We start from the raw sequence: 25,203 nt of genomic DNA on the forward strand, positions 1-25,203 counted from the left end.
ATGGCCACCACACATGATGCTCCATACTGTATAATGAACACACATGACTCTCCATACTGTATAATGGCCGCACATGACGCTCCATACTGTATAATAAACACACATGATGCTCCATACTGTATAATGAACACACATGATGCTGCATACTGTATAATGGCCGCACATGATGCTCCATACTGTATAATGGCCGCACATGATGCTCCATACTGTATAATGACTGCACATGATGCTCCATACTGTATAATGACTGCACATGATGCTGCATACTGTATAATGGCCGCACATGATGCTGCATACTGTATAATGGCCGCACATGACGCTCCATACTGTATAATGACTGCATATGATGCTCCATACTGTAAAATGACTGCACATGATGCTCCATACTGTATAATGACCGCACATGATGCTCCATACTGTATAATGACCACACATGATGCTCCATACTGTATAATGACCACACATGATGTTACATACTGTATAATGGCCGCACATGATGCTACATACTGTATAATGGCCGCACATGATGCTCCATACTGTATAATGGCTGCACATGATGCTCCATACTGTATAATGGCCACACAGTTCTCCATACTGTATAATGATCCCACATTATGCTTAATACTGCATAATGACCCCCCTCCTGTATTATGCATGGCTCATATTCCCCCCCCCCTCCTGTATGTATGGCTCATATTCCCCCCCCCCGAATGCATGGCTCATATTCCACCCCTCCTGAATGCATGGCTCATATTCCCCCCCCCCCGAATGCATGGCTCATATTCCCACCCCCCGAATGCATGGCTCATATTCCCCCCCCCCCCGAATGCATGGCTCATATTCCCCCCCCCGAATGCATGGCTCATATTCCACCCCTCCTGAATGCATGGCTCATATTCCCCCCCCCGAATGCATGGCTCATATCCCCCCCCCCGAATGCATGGCTCATATTCCCCCCCCGAATGCATGGCTCATATTCCCCCCCCCCCGAATGCATGGCTCATATTCCCCCCCCCGAATGCATGGCTCATATTTCTCCCCCACCCCCGAATGCATGGCTCATATTTCCCCCCTGAATGCATGGCTTATATTTCCCCCCTGAATGCATGGCTTATCGGGTCCCCGGCCCGCTCGCTCCGCTCCTGCTCCTGCTCCCTGCGCCGGCTTATGTCCTCCTCCATCATCCCCCATCCCCTGCCCCTGTCCCTCATATACTCACCTATCGGCTGTCCCACACACCGCGCGGCCACACCGACATCCGCTCTGTCCTCACCGGCGCGGCACCTTCTTCCTGCGAGAGCGGTCAGGTGATATCGCTAATTAAAGGTCATGAATATGTGCATATTCATGAGCTTAATGAGCGGTACCACGTGACCGCTCATTCAGGACGAGCTGCAGACGCCGAGACAGGCATCGCTGGAGAAAGGTGAGTATCGTCTTCAAGGAAGGAGGGTGGGTGGGAGCGGTGAGAGGCGGCCGGCCGGGGGGGGGCCTGGAGTAGTGGGGGCCCCAGTCAGTGCCTGGGCCCACCGGAGAATCCTCCTGTTCTCCGGTGGGCCAGTCCGAGCCTGTCTAGATCAGACACACTGATTGAAGAGTGAGAGAGAGAGTCGATTCAGTTCTCTGTGCGGTTTATGAATATACTGCTGGAAGAGGAAAAAATCACTCTAGAAAGGACTACAAAAACCTTACAGGACCTAATAGAGGAGGCTTTGAAATATAAAACTGATCCAGACTTTACCAATAGAGAAGCGACCCTCAAAACTTCAGTGGAAAAATATCAGATTAATCTGAAGGATTGCAAGCATAGACACTTTGTGAGGGATTTAGCAGACTTTAAGGAAAGAAGAGCGTTTGTATTTAGTAAAGACATCAACCCCCCAGGGGATATCTCATCTTCTGATATTGACATTTCCGATACAGAGTCTAGACCTTTGGGGGCACGACCAAAAAACAACTATAGAGGGGAGGGTAACCCTAGGAGGGGACATACTAGAAGATGGCAGGACAATGGTTACAGGGGAAGGCGAAATTTAAGGAAGACAGGTGGGCCGGTACACGACATGGATGGGACACCTATATCACAACCTTCCTCTTCGTCCTCATCCTCTTTTTTAGAGAGCAGGGACCTTTTTTCATACTCTCTGAGAACCAGAGTACAAACGGGCCAAAAAAGATAAGCTTTACAAGCGACAAAGAACATATTATCAATCTCTCTTCTCATGTGTTGTCTCCAGCTGAAAAATAGGTTTTAGCCTCAGGCATGTCGTTCGTGCCAACCACCAGGTTCAATTGTTTTTCCTGGGCTAAGGACATTGACCTTTTTTTGAGGAAACTGAAATGGAGGAAATTCTTCATTAACAATGATGCGAACAGATGTGCTCAGTTGGGCATTCTGCCAGATTCCTTATCGGATCTGAACCTCCTAGTAGAACTTTATGAGGAAGGGGCAAGAGGTGTAGGGGAGGGCCCTTTTTCTGAGTTAAAAAATAAGAGCACTCGGATGCCTCCATCAGGGGATTACAGTAATATTGACATCTTTTCCAAATTGGTTATGGATGAAATAAAAAAGATTAATCCAAGAAAGAGATGCATTGATCCCAATCTTGCCTCTTTTGAAATGGAAGCTCTCCACTCTCTTGAAAAGAACATCAATATCACTATTAAATAGTGTTGAGCATTCCGATACCGCAAGTATCGGGTATCGGCCGATACTTGCGGTATCGGAATTCTGATACCGGGATTCCGATACTTGCCGCGTATCAGATACCGGAATCGGAAGTTCCCAGATTCAAACTGCATGAATTCAGCCAATGAGAATGATTCCAAGTGTGGGTGTAGCGCCCCCACTGCCGCAGGGCCGATGGGTACCCGGTACCGGGCCTCTGAGTCTCTGCTCTGGGGTTGTCACGGTGGCTAGACCCGGTCCGTGACCCTGCTGAGGGGCGCCCAATGAAAGGAATAACAGTTCGACGTGTGGGTGGTGATGATGTTATGGTGCGGTGCAGGTCGCAGTAAATAACGAGGACACCAGGTTGCAGTCTCTTTACTGAAGGCTTCAGGATCCTCAGTCCGGAATACGGTTAACCGGGCTGCGCAAGTCCGGCCGGTCCAATGGCACCTCCAGAGTTCCCTTTGCAGGTGGAAATCTGTGCCTACCTTCTAGCGCTTGTGTGTTGTGGTCCTCCCCTGCTGTGCTTACGGGATAGTCCCCACAACTGTTGTGTCTGTTTCTGAAGTTCCCTCACAACTCGATTATGATGTTCTGCTTCGTCCCCCAGATCATATGGCTAGGACGCACCCGTATGACGGGTAGGCTCGGAGCTCTTCCGGGACCCTAGTGTCGCCCCTCTCCAAATGTTGCTCCCTATGTCTTCTTAGGTGATTTGAGTGAGACAGCCCGCCTATAACTGACTGTCCTGCCGTAGGTTTGAAGTTAGGCTTGGAGCTCTATACTTCCTCGGCGTTCCGGCCTCCGGCTGCGCGCCTCAGTAGGATGTTGCCTCGGTCTTACAGCACGACTCCTACTGGCGTTTCTCCTTGTTGCGTTGATCTCGTTTCTCACTCAGCACAATAAACCTCGCTTCTTGTCCTTTCTTAGGGTACCGCCGCGATCAGGTGCAGGCGCGGTCCCGTAACGTTCTCTCTGGTTCGCTAGGTATCTGCCAGGATCCCACTCCTGACAAGGACCCCCCTGAGTCTCTCCCCGCAACACCCTCTGCCACAGGATGTTGCCTGTTCGATCCCCAGTCAGCTTCCCTCTAACTTCCTGTCTAACCCCCAGTTTTACCAGATTGTGAGGAGTGGCCTAATACATAGCACCCTTAGCTCCCCCTGGAGGCCAGACTGTGAAGTGTATTGGTGTCTGTGATACCTGGTCAGGTGAACTCCTTCAGTGCCATCAGACGTACCATAGCCCCCCTTAGCGGCGGAGCATCAGTACTGCAACGACCCGGACTCTGGGGCGCTGCACTCCCCCCCGGTTAAATCCAGTACTCCTGGACTGGGAAGAAAACAACAATACAGGTCAGCAAAAAGACATACAATTTTGAAATGCAATAACAATAAGCAAGTTTGAACAGGGCTTCCCTTTATGGGAGGTGAGGACACTTGAACGTTACAAACATGGTTAAATATTTTAAATAACATACTATAAATAACTTCTCTTACCCAACCGGGTATTCTACTAAGTGCAAATTTTTGAACAATAATTTAACATTGCCTTTAAGGACGTACACACGAAATCCACTAAAGACCTTCTTATAAAACACTATAAGGCTAATCAACCTTTCTTCATTTTCCACCTTTACATCTGCAGGACCGCCTGTCTATCTGCCCCAGGCCTACTGCCTCTCGCTCTGTTGCAGGACCACCCCTTTCCGCCCGGGCCTACTGCCTTTCTGCTACTATACACAGTATAGAACTTATCTTCCTTCTCTCAGTTCAGGATCACCGAGCCATCTCTGTATGGCTCCTAGGAGGACTCACCGACTAACCCCATCCGGGTTCACTTCCTGTCCTCATTCTTCTAGCAACATCATTAAACATTTCTTATAATTAACTAGCTAACTACACATAACTTTACATGTAAGCATTATCACTATTTCTCTTAAGGCATCTTTATACTTTAAGTGCTATGGGTGAACGTTCCCTTTAAGAGGGGACCAAGTCTCTATGAGGTAGTGCAACTTTCTCAAGCTGCAAGTCAGTGTGCAGCAAGGACTCCGGTACTGCTTCCAGGAACAGTTTCTTCGCACTTTCTTTTGTAAAACCAGTAGAGGGCACCTTTAAGAAGGTGCGTTGAGAGACGCAAGACCCAACACTCTGGATGAGCTTAAGGCCGCTATTGAAGCATCCTGGGCCTCCATAACATCTCAGCAGTGTCACAGGCTGATTGCCTCCATGCCACGCCGCATTGAAGCAGTCATTTCTGCCAAAGGATTCCCGACCAAGTATTGAGTACATAACTGAACATTATTATTTGATGGTTTTTTTGTTTGTTATTAAAAAACACTTTTATTTGATTGGACGGTTGAAATATGCTAATTTATTGAGACAGGTTTTTTGGGTTATCAGGAGTTGTAGGCCAAAATCATCAGTATTAAAACAATAAAAGACCTGACAAATTTCAGTTGGTGGATAATGAATCTATAATATATGAAAGTTTAATTGTAATCATTACATTATGGTAAATAATGAAATTTAACACTATATGCTAATTTTTTGAGAAGGACCTGTATTTACAGTGAGTTTGTAATCATGCAGTGTTCATGATCCAGCAGTTCTTTTCAACATGGGTGAACAGGGAGCAAAAAAAAGGAAAATAAAAGCAATAGGGATCCCGGGTAAACGAAGGGATCCCTTTAAGAATAACCCTATTCGGGTTTAAAGCAGCAAAAAGCAGGGAAACAAACAGTTAACTATTTACATATCCATGGCATCGAGGTTTACTCTTGCTCTGGCGGCCGTAGCTCCGCTTAGACCTCACTCGGCAAGGTGATCGGCGAGATCGGGCCTTTAAGAAGTGCTCCATACCCGTGGCCCGATCCCAGGGTGTAAGGCGCCGGAGTCTATAGGTCCCAGGGAGAGGGGTGTTGTGATTCGGTTCGTGGGCTCCCCCGGTGGTCTCTTGTGGTACTGGTGTCCTGCAAGCTTTGTCTTCTCAGTTCACCTGTTCCTATCAGGATGTGGGAGTATCCTATTTAACCTTGCTCCTCAGTCATTCTAATGCTGGCCATCAATGTATCCAGAGTGATTCTGTTGCATGTTCCTGCTCCCAGTTTTCTGCTCAGCTAAGTTGGACACTTTTGTCCTTAAGTCTATTTTTGTATGTTTTGTCCAGTTTGCACTTATGTGAATCTCTGCAGCTGGAAGCTCTTGTTGGGCTGAAATTACCACTCCAGTGGCATGAGTTGTCACATGAGTTAAGGTAATTCCAGGATGGTGTTTTGAAGGGTTTTGCAGCTGACCGCGAAGTCCTCTGTTGTATCTTTCTGCTATTTAGTTAGCGGGCCTCTCTGTGCTAAATCTGCTTTCATACTGTGTGTGTCTTTTCATCTGCTCTCACCGTTATTATATGTGGGGGGCTGCTATCTCCTGTGGGGACATTCTCTGGAGGCAAGCCAGGACTGTGTTTTCTTCTACCAGGGGTAGTTAGTTCTCCGGCTGGCGCGCGGCATCTAGAGACAACGCAGGAATGCCCCCTGGCTACTTCTAGTGTGGTGTGTAGGTTTAGCATCGCGGTCAGCTCTAGTTTCCATCACCCGAGAGCTTGTCCGTTTATTCTATGCTTCTGATGTTTCCTTGCCATTGGAAACCATAACAGAGGGGGTACCGCGACGGGGCCTATCAGCAAGTCCTCTGCTGGCGAGGCAGGGTCGTTCTTCATACCTGCTTCAGATGCGGTCCCTCTGTTGCCGATCTGCTCCGTCTCCGCTGGGGTCTGGAACGCTAGTTGCAGGGCCTTGCGCTGCGGCGTTGTCATCTCCATTTGCAGCACCTCGCTTTCCGGCAGGGTCTTGCTTTCTGGCTTCGGAGCGCTGGAACTTCTTTCTTGCTCCGGACCAGACGAGGCTGCCAACAGACGTCTGATGAGGCTCCCGATGAAGGTCTTCTTCCACCCGCCCTCAGTGCTCAGCTGCGTCTGCCGGAGTTGGTCGCCGAGCTCATCCACTCTGGCCTGCAGGAAGTCAATATCAGCGGTGGAGGTCTGGTTGCGGTGCCCCTCCGGGTAGCTGGGGGAGTCCTCTGCTCCTACCCCATGCTCCGGCTCCGGGTGGCTGGCCATGGCGTCCTCCATGTCGCTGACTTCTTCTTCCTGGTCCTTTTCCCGCTCTCTCCTTCGTGGGCGGTTTCGCTTTCTTTGTCTCCGCCCCCCATTGAGGATCAGTAGGCGGATCTCGGCTTCTGACGGACACGTCCTCAAGGGGCAGAAATATTTAGACTGGGCGGCCATTGTCTTTCGCGCTCTCCAGCTTGTCTACGCCTACTCCACGCCCTTCTTCTCCTGCGCTCTCCTTAGCGCTGTAATGGCGGCGGTTTTGGCGGGAACTTCTGGCTGCAAGTGGCAATACACAGTCTTTGCAATAAGTCACAGTCCAAGCACAATAAATCACAATTCCAAGGCACACATGACCTGATTCTTCAGGCTTAAGTAGATCCTGTTCGTGACGCCAAGTTGTAGCGCCCCCACTGCCGCAGGGCCGAGGGGTACCCGGTACCGGGCCTCTGAGTCTCTGCTCTGGGGTTGTCACGGTGGCTAGACCCGGTCCGTGACCCTGCTGAGGGGCGCCCAATGAAAGGAATAACAGTTCGACGTGTGGGTGGTGATGATGTTATGGTGCGGTGCAGGTCGCAGTAAATAACGAGGACACCAGGTTGCAGTCTCTTTACTGAAGGCTTCAGGATCCTCAGTCCGGAATACGGTTAACCGGGCTGCGCAAGTCCGGCCGGTCCAATGGCACCTCCAGAGTTCCCTTTGCAGGTGGAAATCTGTGCCTACCTTCTAGCGCTTGTGTGTTGTGGTCCTCCCCTGCTGTGCTTACGGGATAGTCCCCACAACTGTTGTGTCTGTTTCTGAAGTTCCCTCACAACTCGATTATGATGTTCTGCTTCGTCCCCCAGATCATATGGCTAGGACGCACCCGTATGACGGGTAGGCTCGGAGCTCTTCCGGGACCCTAGTGTCGCCCCTCTCCAAATGTTGCTCCCTATGTCTTCTTAGGTGATTTGAGTGAGACAGCCCGCCTATAACTGACTGTCCTGCCGTAGGTTTGAAGTTAGGCTTGGAGCTCTATACTTCCTCGGCGTTCCGGCCTCCGGCTGCGCGCCTCAGTAGGATGTTGCCTCGGTCTTACAGCACGACTCCTACTGGCGTTTCTCCTTGTTGCGTTGATCTCGTTTCTCACTCAGCACAATAAACCTCGCTTCTTGTCCTTTCTTAGGGTACCGCCGCGATCAGGTGCAGGCGCGGTCCCGTAACGTTCTCTCTGGTTCGCTAGGTATCTGCCAGGATCCCACTCCTGACAAGGACCCCCCTGAGTCTCTCCCCGCAACACCCTCTGCCACAGGATGTTGCCTGTTCGATCCCCAGTCAGCTTCCCTCTAACTTCCTGTCTAACCCCCAGTTTTACCAGATTGTGAGGAGTGGCCTAATACATAGCACCCTTAGCTCCCCCTGGAGGCCAGACTGTGAAGTGTATTGGTGTCTGTGATACCTGGTCAGGTGAACTCCTTCAGTGCCATCAGACGTACCATAGCCCCCCTTAGCGGCGGAGCATCAGTACTGCAACGACCCGGACTCTGGGGCGCTGCACTCCCCCCCGGTTAAATCCAGTACTCCTGGACTGGGAAGAAAACAACAATACAGGTCAGCAAAAAGACATACAATTTTGAAATGCAATAACAATAAGCAAGTTTGAACAGGGCTTCCCTTTATGGGAGGTGAGGACACTTGAACGTTACAAACATGGTTAAATATTTTAAATAACATACTATAAATAACTTCTCTTACCCAACCGGGTATTCTACTAAGTGCAAATTTTTGAACAATAATTTAACATTGCCTTTAAGGACGTACACACGAAATCCACTAAAGACCTTCTTATAAAACACTATAAGGCTAATCAACCTTTCTTCATTTTCCACCTTTACATCTGCAGGACCGCCTGTCTATCTGCCCCAGGCCTACTGCCTCTCGCTCTGTTGCAGGACCACCCCTTTCCGCCCGGGCCTACTGCCTTTCTGCTACTATACACAGTATAGAGCTTATCTTCCTTCTCTCAGTTCAGGATCACCGAGCCATCTCTGTATGGCTCCTAGGAGGACTCACCGACTAACCCCATCCGGGTTCACTTCCTGTCCTCATTCTTCTAGCAACATCATTAAACATTTCTTATAATTAACTAGCTAACTACACATAACTTTACATGTAAGCATTATCACTATTTCTCTTAAGGCATCTTTATACTTTAAGTGCTATGGGTGAACGTTCCCTTTAAGAGGGGACCAAGTCTCTATGAGGTAGTGCAACTTTCTCAAGCTGCAAGTCAGTGTGCAGCAAGGACTCCGGTACTGCTTCCAGGAACAGTTTCTTCGCACTTTCTTTTGTAAAACCAGTAGAGGGCACCTTTAAGAAGGTGCGTTGAGAGACGCAAGACCCAACACTCTGGATGAGCTTAAGGCCGCTATTGAAGCATCCTGGGCCTCCATAACATCTCAGCAGTGTCACAGGCTGATTGCCTCCATGCCACGCCGCATTGAAGCAGTCATTTCTGCCAAAGGATTCCCGACCAAGTATTGAGTACATAACTGAACATTATTATTTGATGGTTTTTTTGTTTGTTATTAAAAAACACTTTTATTTGATTGGACGGTTGAAATATGCTAATTTATTGAGACAGGTTTTTTGGGTTATCAGGAGTTGTAGGCCAAAATCATCAGTATTAAAACAATAAAAGACCTGACAAATTTCAGTTGGTGGATAATGAATCTATAATATATGAAAGTTTAATTGTAATCATTACATTATGGTAAATAATGAAATTTAACACTATATGCTAATTTTTTGAGAAGGACCTGTATTTACAGTGAGTTTGTAATCATGCAGTGTTCATGATCCAGCAGTTCTTTTCAACATGGGTGAACAGGGAGCAAAAAAAAGGAAAATAAAAGCAATAGGGATCCCGGGTAAACGAAGGGATCCCTTTAAGAATAACCCTATTCGGGTTTAAAGCAGCAAAAAGCAGGGAAACAAACAGTTAACTATTTACATATCCATGGCATCGAGGTTTACTCTTGCTCTGGCGGCCGTAGCTCCGCTTAGACCTCACTCGGCAAGGTGATCGGCGAGATCGGGCCTTTAAGAAGTGCTCCATACCCGTGGCCCGATCCCAGGGTGTAAGGCGCCGGAGTCTATAGGTCCCAGGGAGAGGGGTGTTGTGATTCGGTTCGTGGGCTCCCCCGGTGGTCTCTTGTGGTACTGGTGTCCTGCAAGCTTTGTCTTCTCAGTTCACCTGTTCCTATCAGGATGTGGGAGTATCCTATTTAACCTTGCTCCTCAGTCATTCTAATGCTGGCCATCAATGTATCCAGAGTGATTCTGTTGCATGTTCCTGCTCCCAGTTTTCTGCTCAGCTAAGTTGGACACTTTTGTCCTTAAGTCTATTTTTGTATGTTTTGTCCAGTTTGCACTTATGTGAATCTCTGCAGCTGGAAGCTCTTGTTGGGCTGAAATTACCACTCCAGTGGCATGAGTTGTCACATGAGTTAAGGTAATTCCAGGATGGTGTTTTGAAGGGTTTTGCAGCTGACCGCGAAGTCCTCTGTTGTATCTTTCTGCTATTTAGTTAGCGGGCCTCTCTGTGCTAAATCTGCTTTCATACTGTGTGTGTCTTTTCATCTGCTCTCACCGTTATTATATGTGGGGGGCTGCTATCTCCTGTGGGGACATTCTCTGGAGGCAAGCCAGGACTGTGTTTTCTTCTACCAGGGGTAGTTAGTTCTCCGGCTGGCGCGCGGCATCTAGAGACAACGCAGGAATGCCCCCTGGCTACTTCTAGTGTGGTGTGTAGGTTTAGCATCGCGGTCAGCTCTAGTTTCCATCACCCGAGAGCTTGTCCGTTTATTCTATGCTTCTGATGTTTCCTTGCCATTGGAAACCATAACAGAGGGGGTACCGCGACGGGGCCTATCAGCAAGTCCTCTGCTGGCGAGGCAGGGTCGTTCTTCATACCTGCTTCAGATGCGGTCCCTCTGTTGCCGATCTGCTCCGTCTCCGCTGGGGTCTGGAACGCTAGTTGCAGGGCCTTGCGCTGCGGCGTTGTCATCTCCATTTGCAGCACCTCGCTTTCCGGCAGGGTCTTGCTTTCTGGCTTCGGAGCGCTGGAACTTCTTTCTTGCTCCGGACCAGACGAGGCTGCCAACAGACGTCTGATGAGGCTCCCGATGAAGGTCTTCTTCCACCCGCCCTCAGTGCTCAGCTGCGTCTGCCGGAGTTGGTCGCCGAGCTCATCCACTCTGGCCTGCAGGAAGTCAATATCAGCGGTGGAGGTCTGGTTGCGGTGCCCCTCCGGGTAGCTGGGGGAGTCCTCTGCTCCTACCCCATGCTCCGGCTCCGGGTGGCTGGCCATGGCGTCCTCCATGTCGCTGACTTCTTCTTCCTGGTCCTTTTCCCGCTCTCTCCTTCGTGGGCGGTTTCGCTTTCTTTGTCTCCGCCCCCCATTGAGGATCAGTAGGCGGATCTCGGCTTCTGACGGACACGTCCTCAAGGGGCAGAAATATTTAGACTGGGCGGCCATTGTCTTTCGCGCTCTCCAGCTTGTCTACGCCTACTCCACGCCCTTCTTCTCCTGCGCTCTCCTTAGCGCTGTAATGGCGGCGGTTTTGGCGGGAACTTCTGGCTGCAAGTGGCAATACACAGTCTTTGCAATAAGTCACAGTCCAAGCACAATAAATCACAATTCCAAGGCACACATGACCTGATTCTTCAGGCTTAAGTAGATCCTGTTCGTGACGCCAAGTTGTAGCGCCCCCACTGCCGCAGGGCCGAGGGGTACCCGGTACCGGGCCTCTGAGTCTCTGCTCTGGGGTTGTCACGGTGGCTAGACCCGGTCCATGACCCTGCTGAGGGGCGCCCAATGAAAGGAATAACAGTTCGACGTGTGGGTGGTGATGATGTTATGGTGCGGTGCAGGTCGCAGTAAATAACGAGGACACCAGGTTGCAGTCTCTTTACCTCTTTACTGAAGGCTTCAGGATCCTCAGTCCGGAATACGGTTAACCGGGCTGCGCAAGTCCAGCCGGTCCAATGGTACCTCCAGAGTTCCCTTTGCAGGTGGAAATCTGTGCCTACCTTCTAGCGCTTGTGTGTTGTGGTCCTCCCCTGCTGTGCTTACAAGATAGTCCCCACAACTGTTGTGTCTGTTTCTGAAGTTCCCTCACAACTCGATTATGATGTTCTGCTTCGTCCCCCAGATCATATGGCTAGGACGCACCCATATGACGGGTAGGCTCGGAGCTCTTCCGGGACCCTAGTGTCGCCCCTCTCCAAATGTTGCCCCCTATGTCTTCTTAGGTGATTTGAGTGAGACAGCCCGCCTATAACTGACTGTCTTGCCGTAGGTTTGAAGTTAGGCTTGGAGCTCTATACTTCCTCGGCGTTCCGGCCACCGGCTGCGCGCCTCAGTAGGATGTTGCCTCGGTCTTACAGCACGACTCCTACTGGCGTTTCTCCTTGTTGCATTGATCTCGTTTCTCACTCAGCACAATAAACCTCGCTTCTTGTCCTTTCTTAGGGTACCGCCGCGATCAGGTGCAGGCGCGGTCCCGTAACGTTCTCTCTGGTTCGCTAGGTCTCTGCCAGGATCCCACTCCTGACAAGGACCCCCCTGAGTCTCTCCCCGCAACACCCTCTGCCACAGGATGTTGCCTGTTCGATCCCCAGTCAGCTTCCCTCTAACTTCCTGTCTAACCCCCAGTTTTACCAGATTGTGAGGAGTGGCCTAATACATAGCACCCTTAGCTCCCCCTGGAGGCCAGACTGTGAAGTGTATTGGTGTCTGTGATACCTGGTCAGGTGAACTCCTTCAGTGCCATCAGACGTACCATAGCCCCCCTTAGCGGCGGAGCATCAGTACTGCAACGACCCGGACTCTGGGGCGCTGCACGGGCACATCCTGTTCAGCATGGAGGGCATGAAACTACTGGCAAGGCTGTGATTGGCTGCTGAAATGATGTCATGCTGCAGTTTAAAAGTCGCTGGCGCCATTTTGCGCTCACTCTGCTGTGAATTCAGTTAGTGACAGGACGCTGTTTGCTGACTGAGGGCCAGTTTAGAGATAGCGATTTGCTTCATTGTTCTTTTCCAAGGCTAATTTAGCAACCGCTGTGTTCACCTACTAATCACCTTGCTTTTGCCTTGCAGTGCTGTTTTCACAGCGATCTGCAAGGGCTCTGTGTGTGTGTGTGTGCAGCCCACTCTCTAGTCTGTGTGCAGCCATAGGCCATAGCTGGTTGTATTCAGTTCAGGGAGGGTGGTTCACTGCCTCATACTGTTCAATTTATTTATTTTTTTTCAAGTAGTGCAGGCTGCTGCACATATTTTCAAAAAATTCCTATTAGTGTCTTTCCACCCGTCTCCAGCTAACTTGTGGAAAAACACTACATAGGAAAACGTAGAGGAGTGTTTTTGGGCCTTGCAGCGCCGTTTACGGCTGTCTGCACGGTCTCCGTGTGACTGCAGCTCGCCCTGTAGTCTGTGAGCAGCCGTAGCCGGTTGTATCCAGCTCAGGGTTCTTCACTGCGTCATACCGTAAAATCAATTTTCCTTTTGTTTTAAGTAGTGCCGGCTGCTGCATATTTTTTCAAAAAATTCCTATTAGTGTCTTTCCACCCGTATCCAGCTAACTTGTGGAAAAACACTACATAGGACAACGTAGAGGAGTGTTTTTGGGCCTTGCAGCGCCGTTTACGGCTGTCTGCACGGTCTCCGTGTGACTGCAGCTCGCTCTGTAGTCTGTGTGCAGCCATAGCCGGTTGTATCCAGCTCAGGGTTCTTCACTGCGTCATACTGTAAAATCAATTTTCCTTTTGTTTTAAGTAGTGCAGGCTGCTGCACATTTTTTCAAAAAATTCCTATTGGTGTCTTTCCACCCGTATCCAGCTAACTTGTGGAAAAATACTACATAGGACAACGTAGAGGAGTGTTTTTGGGCCTTGCAGCGCCGTTTACGGCTGTCTGCACGGTCTCCGTGTGACTGCAGCTCGCCCTGTAGTCTGTGTGCAGCCATAGCCGGTTGTATCCAGCTCAGGGTTCTTCACTGCGTCATACCGTAAAATCAATTTTCCTTTTGTTTTAAGTAGTGCAGGCTGCTGCACATTTTTTAAAAAAAAATCCTATTAGTGTCTTTCCACCCGTATCCAGCTAACTTGTGGAAAAACACTACATAGGACAACGTAGAGGAGTGTTTTTGGGCCTTGCAGCGCCGTTTACGGCTGTCTGCACGGTCTCCGTGTGACTGCAGCTCGCCCTGTTGTCAGTTCAGCCCCCCCAAAATAAATAAATAATAAAGTTCACCAAACACACCACTTTACATTTGTGTAGGCCACATTAGCTCATATTAAAGTCTAGTCCACACTTTAGAAAATTAGTGTTTCTTATACCTGTTAGGACTCAGAGCTGTTCAGGAATAAGCACACAAAGCCATTAGTACTTTTCTGCTTATCTTTATCAGTCAACCAAGATGAAGAAGGCAGGGAGTAAGGCACGTGGGCGTGGGCGCGGAGCAGGGAGAGGACGTGGGGATTCTGTGCCTGCTGCGGGCACCGGTGACTCATCAGCACCCACTTTCAGCAGGGAACAGTCGTTCATGCGCAGCTTTGTCGGAGAGCGCCGTACACCGCTGCTGCGTGAAGACCAAATTGAAGCCGTTGTTGGATGGATGGCAGCTAATGCATCGACTTCAATTAGTGCCACATCCTCTCAGACACAGAGCACTGGAGAGCACCCATCTGTCTCTTCACCACCTGCCAAATTGCCCAGGCAGACAGAGAGCCCAGGACAGGAGCCGTCTCTACTTCTGTTCTCTGAATCTCTTGGCTTGGAAACAGGGGGCCAGCCAAGCAGCATTGGAGAAATGGAAGAAGAGGCAGGGTGCAGTGATGCCCAACAGCTTTTTCTCTCTGAGTCTGAAGAGGCAGGTGGGCCAGTGCCTCCGGTCACCACATCGCAGGACGCATCTGCTGATGACACTCAGGTGCCACTTTCTGTTGTGTGCTCTGTTGCTGAGACTACCCAGGAGGAGCAGTTGGTGGCAGAGGGTAGTGTAGATGATGAGGTCCTTGACCCATCTTGGCGTGAGGGACAGGAACGTGGTGGGAGCAGCTCTGAGGAAGAGATTCCCCGAACGGGCCAAAGAGGGAGAGGGAGGGGGAAGACTGCGGATCCTGCAGCCTCCACTTTGGCACCCGTTAGGAGCATGTCTCTTTCAAAAGCCAAAAAGGGCGCTCCCAAGACTTGCAGTGCCTGGTCCTTTTTTGACACAGTTGCAGATGACATTTGCTATGTCAAATGCAAGGTGTGTCATCACAAAGTCAAAAGAGGTCGAAATGTCAGCAACCTCAATACCTCCAACATGTGGAAACATGTGCGGACCAGGCACGTGGCGGAGTTAGAAAAACACACTGAAGAGCTAGGCCAACCAACAGCGGTAGCTACCACCTCTTCAGCTCGTGTTGCCTCTTCCTCCAGCTCACACGCAGCTGGTTCGGCTTCCTCCCAGGATCGCCGTGGAAGAACCTCTGGCCCTGTTGTCCAGAGACCCACTGTAATTCCACCCGCAGCACCACGTTCCCAGGCATCCTCACACTCCCAGCCCAGTCTACAGCCATCGGTAGTACAGGCATGGGAGAAAAGGCGGCCTTTCTCGTCAAACCACCCACGAGCACAGGCTCTGACTGCAGGCATTGTCAAACTTCTGTCACTTGAAATGCTGTCATTCAGGCTGGTGGAGACTGACAGCTTCCGTGAATTGATGTCATTGGCAATCCCACAGTACAATGTGCCCAGCTGCTTTTACTTCAGAAGGCAAGCTGTCCCTGCCCTGCACAAGCATGTGGAGGGACACATAAAACACGCGCTACTGAACGCCGTCAGTAGCAAGGTCCACCTCACCACCGATGCGTGGACCAGTCAACATGGACAGGGGCGATACCTTTCCCTCACTGCCCATTGGGTTAATGTTGTTGAGCCGGGTACAGATCGTGCGAGTGGCGCAGGACGTGTCCTGCCCACTCCAAGGATTGCAGGAATCCAGTCTGTACGCATTGACTCCTCCTCTTACACCAGTTCCTCAGAATCATCGCTGCAGGAGCCGTCACAGTCCACCTCCACATGGACCCGTGAACGTTTACCTGTTACGACCGACATGAGCACAGCCGTGGCCAAACGTCAACAGGCCGTCTTGAAATTAATTTCTTTGGGGAATCGAAGCCACACAGCGCAGGAGCTCTGGAATGCCATCAAGCAGGAGAGCGATGTGTGGTTTGTGGCAGCAAATCTCCAGCCAGGCATGGTAGTGTGTGATAATGGCCGAAATCTGGTGGCAGCTCTGGGCCTCGGCAACCTCACTCACATCCCATGTCTGGCACATGTGCTCAATTTGGTCGTGCAGAGTTTTTTGAGGGACTATCCGGATCTTGATGCACTTCTGCACAAGGTCCGCCTAGAGTGCGCTCACTTGCGGCGTTCCAGCACGGCAAAATCGCGCATTGCGGCTCTGCAGCGCCAATTCCGCCTTCCGGAACATCGCATCATATGTGACCTACCTACCAGGTGGAATTCCACGTTACATATGTTGGAGCGGTTGTGTGAGCAGCAGCAAGCAGTAATGGAGTACCAGCTGCATCAGGCGCAAAGAAGTCGCACTCCGCGCCATTCAGACTTCACAACCACAGAGTGGGCCACTATGAAGGACGTCTGCCAGGTTTTGCGTCCCTTCGATTATTCCATGCGGATGGCGAGTGCAGATGATGCACTAGTCAGCATGACTGTCCCCCTTATCTGCCTGCTTGAAAAATCACTGCAAGCGCTAAGGGATGATGTTGTGGAAGAGGTGGAGGATGAGGATTCACCATTTCCATCATCTTCTGGACAGTCAGCGCCACGTGGTTCCTCACAAACGCGTAGGCAGGGGACACTTTGTGAGGAGGATGAGGAGGAGTCAATGGAGGAGGAAGACATCCGTCCAGAGGATGGAGTTACACAATTGTCCAGTAGTCAGTGTGTACAGCGAGGGTGGGGTGATGACGAGCGGGCAGAGATCACGCCTCAAGCAGGGGACAGCGTTTCTTGGCCAGTTGGCAGTCTGCAGCACATGGTGGATTACATGCTGCAGTGCCTGAGAAACGACCGCCGCATCGCCCACATTCTCAGCATGTCTGATTATTGGGTGTTCACCCTCCTTGATCCTCGCTACCGGGACAACGTAGAAAGCCTCATCGCACCGTTGAACCGGGAGCGAAAAATGCGGGAGTACCAAGAGACACTGGTGAATTCCATCATCTCCATTCCAACTGAGAGAAGTGCTGCTAGTGCATTACAAAGCAGCTCAGTGCGTCCAGGCAGTGGAGGAGGCTCTGCACAAAGAGGGAGCAGAAGCAGTGCCTCTGCCCAAGGCAAGACCAGTATGGCCCACCTGTGGCACAGTTTTGTGTGCCCGCCACAAAAGTCTACACCATCACAGACGGCTCCAGTCAGCAGGAGGCAACGGTTCCGTCAGATGGTGACAGACTACATGTCTTGCCCTCTTGCTGTACTCCCAGACGGCTCTTCCCCTTTCAAGTTTTGGGTCTCAAAGCTGGATACATGGCCAGAGCTAAGCCAGTATGCATTGGAGGTGCTGGCTTGCCCTGCGGCTAGTGTACTATCGGAACGCGTCTTTAGTGCTGCAGGTGGTGTACTAACTGACCGTCGCATGCGACTATCCTCCGATAACGTTGACCGGCTTACTTTCCTGAAAATGAACCAGGCCTGGATCTCGCAGGAATTTGCCACTCCTCTTCCTGATTAAATAATTAGGTGACTGTCTACAGTATCCAGGTCTCCAGTTGTGTTCATCTTTCTACCACCTGAACTTTAATTCCTGGGCTCCAACACCGCCAGTTGAGGCTCAGAAGTGCCGTCTGCACAGTCAAAACATACGACCCAGTGTTATTGAGTGTCAGTAACGTCAGCTGATCCCCAGCTGTGTAGCCGGCAATGTGTCCTGCGACCGCCACGCTGACACAACAACTGAAATGTAAGGGAACCTGTCCCCCCCCCCAAGGCGTTTGTTACTGAAAGAGCCACCTTGTGCAGCAGTAATGCTGCACAAGGAAAAGGTAGCTATTTTTGTTTAGCTCCTTGCACACGCAGAACTTAACACTTATAAAATGTGTTCACTGATACCGTAAAACCGTCCCGGAGGTGGGACTTTCCTTCGTAATGTGACGCAGCACAGCCGTCATTCTTACCCCCCCGGCGCCGTGCGCCGGCTCCTCAGCGTTGTTTGATTCTGTCTCGAAGCCTGCGCTGTTATGTTATCCCTTGGCCAGGCACACTTAGCGCTGTGTTGTGAACTCTATTTTTGGGCTCCCTCTAGTGGTCACAAGCGGTACTGTGTAGTGTTGTCTTTCTGCAGGTTGCAGCATCAGCTGGTTCGTTATCCTTGGTTGGTTTCTTATTTAGCTCACCTGGATACTCAGTTCCTTGCCTGCTATCAATGTATTCAGTGCTCTTCAGATTCCTTGTGGCTACCTTGCTCCCAGTCTCTCCAAGACAAGCTAAGTTTTTGTTTGATCATTTTTTGATTATCAGTGTTCATTATGTTTTTAGTCCAGCTCGCTAAAATGTGATTTCCTCGCTTGCTGGTTGCTCTAGGGGACTGAGTTTCTCCCCCCACACCGTGAGTTGGTGTGGGGGTTCTTGAAATCTCAGTGTGGATATTTTGTAAGGGTTTTTTACTGACCGCATAGATTCCCTTTTCTATTTTCTGCTATCTAGTATTAGTGGGCCTCATTTGCTGTATCTGCTTTCACCCCTGTGTATGTGCCTTCCTCTTACCTCACCGTTATTATCTGTTGGGGGCTTCTATATCTTTGGGGATTATTTCTCTGGAGGCAAGAGAGGTCTTTCTTTCTCTCTAGGGGTAGTTAGTTCCTCAGGCTGGCTCGAGACATCTAGGATTTTTAGGCACGTTCACCGGCTACTTTTAGTGTGTTTGGATAGGTTCAGATTTGCGGTCAGTCCAGTTTGCCACCTCCCTAGAGCTTGTCCTACGTTTGTTACTTAGCTGGAGTAATTTGTGATCCTCAACCACTAAGGATCATAACAGTATAGCAGGCCGTTAAGAATGTTATGGTGGGGTTTCCCACCCCTACAAGTCTGAGTGATTCTATGGCTTTAGCCATTCAGGTTGATCGGCGTTTGCGGGAGCGCAAATCTGCTCATCCTTTGGCGGTATTTTCTGGACAGAGACCTGAGTCTATGCAATGTGACCGAACTCTGACCAGAATTGAGCGACAAAGTCATAGACGTCAAAATGGGTTGTGCTTTTACTGTGGTGATTCTACTCATGTTATCTCAGCATGCTCTAAACGCTTAAAAAAAATCGCTAAACCTGTCACCATTGGTACTATACAGCCTAAATTTATTTTGTCTGTTACTTTGATTTGTTCTTTGTCGTCCTACCCGGTTATGGCTTTTGTGGATTCGGGTGCTGCCCTGAATCTGATGGATTTGTCATTTGCCAGGCGCTGTGGTTTTGTCCTGGAGCCTTTGGAATTTCCTATTCCTCTGAGGGGAATTGATGCTACGCCATTGGCTGAGAATAAGCCTCAGTATTGGACGCAAATGACCATGTGCATGACTCCCGTACATCAGGAGGTGATTCGCTTTCTCGTTCTGCATAATTTGCATGATGTTGTCGTTTTGGGTCTGCCATGGCTGCAAGCTCATAATCCAGTTTTAGATTGGAAAGCTATGTCTGTGTCAAGTTGGGGTTGTCAGGGAATTCATGGCGATACTCCGTTGGTGTCTATTGCTTCTTCCACTCCTTCTGAGGTCCCTGAGTTTTTGTCTGACTACCAGGATGTATTTGATGAGCCCAGGTCCAGTGCCCTGCCCCCTCATAGGGATTGTGACTGTGCTATAAATTTAATTCCTGGTAGTAAATTCCCTAAGGGACGACTTTTTAATTTGTCTATACCAGAGCATGCCGCGATGCGGAGTTATATAAAGGAGTCTTTGGAGAGGGACATATTCGCCAATCCTCTTCCCCTCTTGGTGCAGGATTTTTTTTTTTGTGGCCAAGAAGGACGGTTCTTTGAGACCTTGTATAGATTATCGTCTTCTGAATAAAATTACAGTCAAATTTCAATATCCTTTGCCACTATTGTCTGATTTGTTTGCTCGGATTAAGGGTGCCAGTTGGTTCACCAAGATAGATCTCCGTGGTGCGTATTACTTTGTGCGCATTAAGCAGGGAGATGAATGGAAAACAGCATTTAATACGCCCAAAGGCCATTTTGAGTACTTAGTGATGCCTTTGGGACTCTCTAATGCTCCTTCTGTGTTTCAGTCCTTCATGCATGACATCTTCCGAGAATATCTGGATAAATTTATGATTGTTTATTTGGATGACATTTTGGTCTTTTCTGATGATTGGGAGTCCCATGTGAAGCAGGTCAGGATGGTGTTTCAGGTCCTGCGTGCTAATGCTTTATTTGTGAAGGGCTCAAAATGCCTCTTCGGAGTACAGAAGGTCTCCTTTTTGGGTTTTATTTTTTCTCCTTCTACTGTGGAGATGGACCCAATCAAGGTCCAGGCTATTCATGACTGGACTCAGCCCACATCTGTTAAGAGTCTTCAGAAGTTCTTGGGTTTTGCTAATTTTTACCGTCGTTTCATCGCTAATTTTTCTAGCGTGGTTAAACCTTTGACGGACTTGACCAAGAAGGGTTCTGATGTGACTAATTGGTCTCCTGCGGCCGTGGAGGCCTTTCGGGAGCTGAAGCACCAGTTTTCTTCAGCTCCAGTCTTATGTCAGCCAGATGTCTCTCTTCCCTTCCAGGTCGAGGTTGATGCTTCTGAGATTGGAGCAGGGGCTGTCTTGTCGCAGAGGAGCTCTGATGGCTCTGTGATGAAGCCATGTGCTTTCTTTTCAAGAAAGTTTTCGCCTGCCGAGCGGAATTATGATGTTGGTAATCGGGAGTTGTTGGCTATGAAGTGGGCATTTGAGGAGTGGCGACATTGGCTCGAAGGAGCTAAACATCGTGTGGTGGTCTTGACTGATCACAAAAATCTGATTTACCTTGAATCTGCCAAGCGCCTGAATCCTAGACAGGCTCGTTGATCGTTGTTTTTCTCCCGTTTCAACTTCATGGTCTCATACCTGCCTGGTCCGAAGAACGTGAAAGCTGATGCACTTTCTAGGAGTTTTGTGCCTGACTCTCCAGGAGTTTCTGAGCCGGCTGGTATTCTCAGAGAGGGAGTGATTTTGTCTGCCATTTCCCCAGATTTGCGACGAGTGCTGCAGAAATTTCAGGCGGATAGACCTGACCGTTGTCCACCAGAGAGACTGTTTGTCCCGGATAGATGGACCAGCAGAGTTATTTCCGAGGTTCATTCTTCCGTGTTGGCGGGTCATCCTGGTATTTTTGGTACCAGAGATTTGGTGGCTAGGTCCTTCTGGTGGCCTTCCTTGTCACGGGATGTGCGTTCCTTTGTGCAGTCTTGTGGGATTTGTGCTCGGGCTAAGCCTTGCTGTTCTCGTGCCAGCGGTTTGCTTTTGCCTTTGCCTGTTCCGAAAAGGCCTTGGACGCACATTTCCATGGATTTTATTTCGGATCTTCCAATATCTCAGAAAATGTCTGTCATCTGGGTGGTGTGTGATCGTTTTTTCCAAGATGGTCCATTTGGTGCCCTTGCCTAAGTTGCCTTTTTCCTCCGATTTGGTTCCTCTATTTTTTCAGAATGTGGTTCGCTTGCACGGCATTCCTGAAAATATTGTGTCTGATAGAGGATCCCAGTTTGTGTCCAGGTTTTGGCGGACTTTTTGTGCTAAGATGGGCATTGATTTGTCTTTTTCGTCGGCCTTCCATCCTCAGACTAATGGCCAAACCGAGCGAACTAATCAGACGTTGGAAACTTATTTGAGATGTTTTGTTTCTGCTGATCAGGATGATTGGGTGACTTTTTTGCCTTTGGCCGAGTTTGCCCTTAATAATCGGGCTAGTTCTGCTACTTTGGTTTCACCTTTTTTCTGCAATTCTGGTTTCCATCCTCGTTTTTCCTCGGGTCAGGTTGAGTCTTCTGACTGTCCTGGGGTGGATTCTGTGGTGGATAGGTTGCAGCAGATTTGGAACCATGTGGTGGACAATTTGAGGTTGTCACAGGAGAAGGCTCAGCACTTTGCCAACCGCCGCCACGGTGTGGGTCCCCGACTTCGTGTTGGGGATTTGGTGTGGCTGTCTTCTCAGTATGTTCCTATGAAGGTCTCCTCTCCTAAATTCAAGCCTCGCTTCATCGGTCCTTATAAGATCTTGGAAATCCTTAACCCGGTGTCTTTTCGTTTGGATCTCCCAGCATCGTTTGCCATCCATAATGTGTTCCATAGGTCTTTGTTGCGGAGGTATGTGGTACCTGTGGTTCCTTCTGTTGAGCCTCCTGCTCCGGTGCTGGTCGAGGGCGAATTGGAGTACGTGGTAGAGAAGATTTTGGATTCTCGTATCTCTAGACGGAGGCTTCAGTATTTGGTTAAGTGGAAGGGCTATGGTCAGGAGGATAATTCCTGAGTTGTCGCCTCTGATGTTCATGCGGCCGATTTGGTTCGTGCCTTCCACGCGGCTCATCCTGATCGCCCTGGGGGTCTTGAGGAGGGTTCGGTGACCCCTCCTCAAGGGGGGGGTACTGTTGTGAACTCTATTTTTGGGCTCCCTCTAGTGGTCACAAGCGGTACTGTGTAGTGTTGTCTTTCTGCAGGTTGCAGCATCAGCTGGTTCATTATCCTTGGTTGGTTTCTTATTTAGCTCACCTGGATACTCAGTTCCTTGCCTGGTATCAATGTATTCAGTGCTCTTCAGATTCCTTGTGGCTACCTTGCTCCCAGTCTCTCCAAGACAAGCTAAGTTTTTGTTTGATCATTTTTTGATTATCAGTGTTCATTATGTTTTTAGTCCAGCTCGCTAAAATGTGATTTCCTCGCTTGCTGGTTGCTCTAGGGGACTGAGTTTCTCCCCCCACACCGTGAGTTGGTGTGGGGGTTCTTGAAATCTCAGTGTGGATATTTTGTAAGGGTTTTTTACTGACCGCATAGATTCCCTCTTCTATTTTCTGCTATCTAGTATTAGTGGGCCTCATTTGCTGTATCTGCTTTCACCCCTGTGTATGTGCCTTCCTCTTACCTCACCGTGGGGGCTTCTATATCTTTGGGGATTATTTCTCTGGAGGCAAGAGAGGTCTTTCTTTCTCTCTAGGGGTAGTTAGTTCCTCAGGCTGGCTCGAGATGTCTAGGATTTTTAGGCACGTTCACCGGCTACTTCTAGTGTGTTTGGATAGGTTCAGATTTGCGGTCAGTCCAGTTTGCCACCTCCCTAGAGCTTGTCCTACGTTTGTTACTTAGCTGGAGTAATTTGTGATCCTCAACCACTAAGGATCATAACAGCGCTGCCCCTCTTCTGACATCATTTGGTGTCATGCTGACTGCGCCTGTGCGGCCGCGCTGGCCGAGATCCCGCCTCGCAGTGTCTTCTGATTTAATCACACTGCGGGCCTGGGATCCATGGGCATGCGCAGTGCATATCTTCACCTCCGCCTCTCACTCATCTCCCTTCGCCTTCTTCAGACTGTGCGCCGTCAGCTGATCCCTAATAGCATGCCACGGCCGTGACACCGCACAGTCTGAAGAAGCCGGAGGGAGGGGAGAGAGAGGCGAGGCCAGCGCGGACGCACAGGCGCAGCCAGACTGACACCAAATGATGTCAGAAGATGGGCAGCGCTAAGTGTGCCTGGCCAAGGGATAACATAACAGCGCAGGCTCCGGGACGGAATTAAACAACGCTGAGGAGCCGGGGCACGGCGCCAAGGGGGTAGGAATGACGGCTGTGCTGCGTCATATTACGAAGGAAAGTCCCACCTCCGGGACGGTCTCACGGTATCAGGGGACACATTTTATAAGTGTTTAGTTCTGTGTTTGCAAGGAGCATAATGAAAAGAGCCACCTTTTCCTTTTGCATCCTTTGTGCTGCACAAGCTGGCTCTTTCAGCTACAAACGCCTTGGGGGGGGTTAAAGGTTCCCTTTCGACTTTCTCCAATCAGGCTTCGGCCTACACTGTGTTCCTCTTCTCCTCCTGCTGTCCCTGGGCTCCAACACCGCTGGTTGGTGCCTGGAAGTGCTGTCCGCACAGTCAACACTTGCTCCTCTGTTATTGGGGTTCAGTAACGTCAGATGTTCCCCAGCTGTGTGTGTGGCAATCCCTCCTATCTCCTCCACCTCCTCCTCCTTCTGTCCCTGGGCTCCAACACCGCTAGTTGTTGTCTGGAAGTGCTGTCCGCACAGTCAACAGTCGCTCCTCTGTTATTGGGGTTCAGTAACGTCAGCTGTTCCCCAGCTGTGTGTGTGGCAATCCCTCCTCTCTCCACCTCCTCCTCCTGCTGTCCCTGGGCTCCAACACCGCTAATTGTTGCCTGGTAGTGCTGTCCGCACAGTCAACAGTCGCTCCTCTGTTATTGGGGTTCAGTAATGTCAGCTGTTCCCCAGCTGTGTGTGTGGCAATCCCTCCTCTCTCCTCCACCTCCTCCTCCTGCTGTCCCTGGGCTCCAACACCGCTAGTTGTTGCCTGGTAGTGCTGTCCGCACAGTCAACAGTCGCTCCTCTGTTATTGGGGTTCAGTAACGTCAGCTGTTCCCCAGCTGTGTGTGTGGCAATCCCTCCTCTCTCCTCCACCTCCTCCTCCTTCTGTCCCTGGGCTCCAACACCGCTAGTTGTTGTCTGGAAGTGCTGTCCGCACAGTCAACAGTCGCTCCTCTGTTATTGGGGTTCAGTAACGTCAGCTGTTCCCCAGCTGTGTGTGTGGCAATCCCTCCTCTCTCCTCCACCTCCTCCTCCTGCTGTCCCTGGGCTCCAACACCGCTAGTTGTTGTCCGGAAGTGCTGTCCGCACAGAGCCAAACACCTCGCCAATGTGTTAGTGGGGTTCAGTAATGCCTGCTGCTCCCCTGCTGTGTGTACGGCAACGTGTCATGCGACCGCCACGCAGGCACAACAACTTAAATTTAAGGGAACCTGTCCCCCCACCCCAGGCGTTTCTTACTGAAAGAGCCACCTTGTGCAGCAGTAATGATGCAAAAGGAAAAAGTGCCTGTTTTCATGGTGCTCCTTGCTCATGCTGAACCTAACACTTATGAAATGTGTCCCCTCCCACCGTTAAACCGTCCTGTAGGTGGAACTTTCCTTCGTAATGTGACGCAGCACAGCCGTCATTCTTACCCCCTTGGCGCCGTGCGCCGCCTCCTCAGCGTTGTTTGAATCTGTCCCGGAGCCTGCGCTGTTATGTTAGCCCTTGGACATGCACACTTAGCGCTGCCCGTCTTCTGACATTATTTGGTGTCAGGCTGGCTGCGCCTGTGCGGCCACGCTGGCCGAGATCCCGCCTCGTAGTGTCTTCTGA

This window comes from Ranitomeya variabilis, chromosome 4 (assembly GCF_051348905.1).
Source record: "Ranitomeya variabilis isolate aRanVar5 chromosome 4, aRanVar5.hap1, whole genome shotgun sequence".
In the NCBI taxonomy this organism is placed as follows: Eukaryota; Metazoa; Chordata; class Amphibia; order Anura; family Dendrobatidae; genus Ranitomeya; species Ranitomeya variabilis.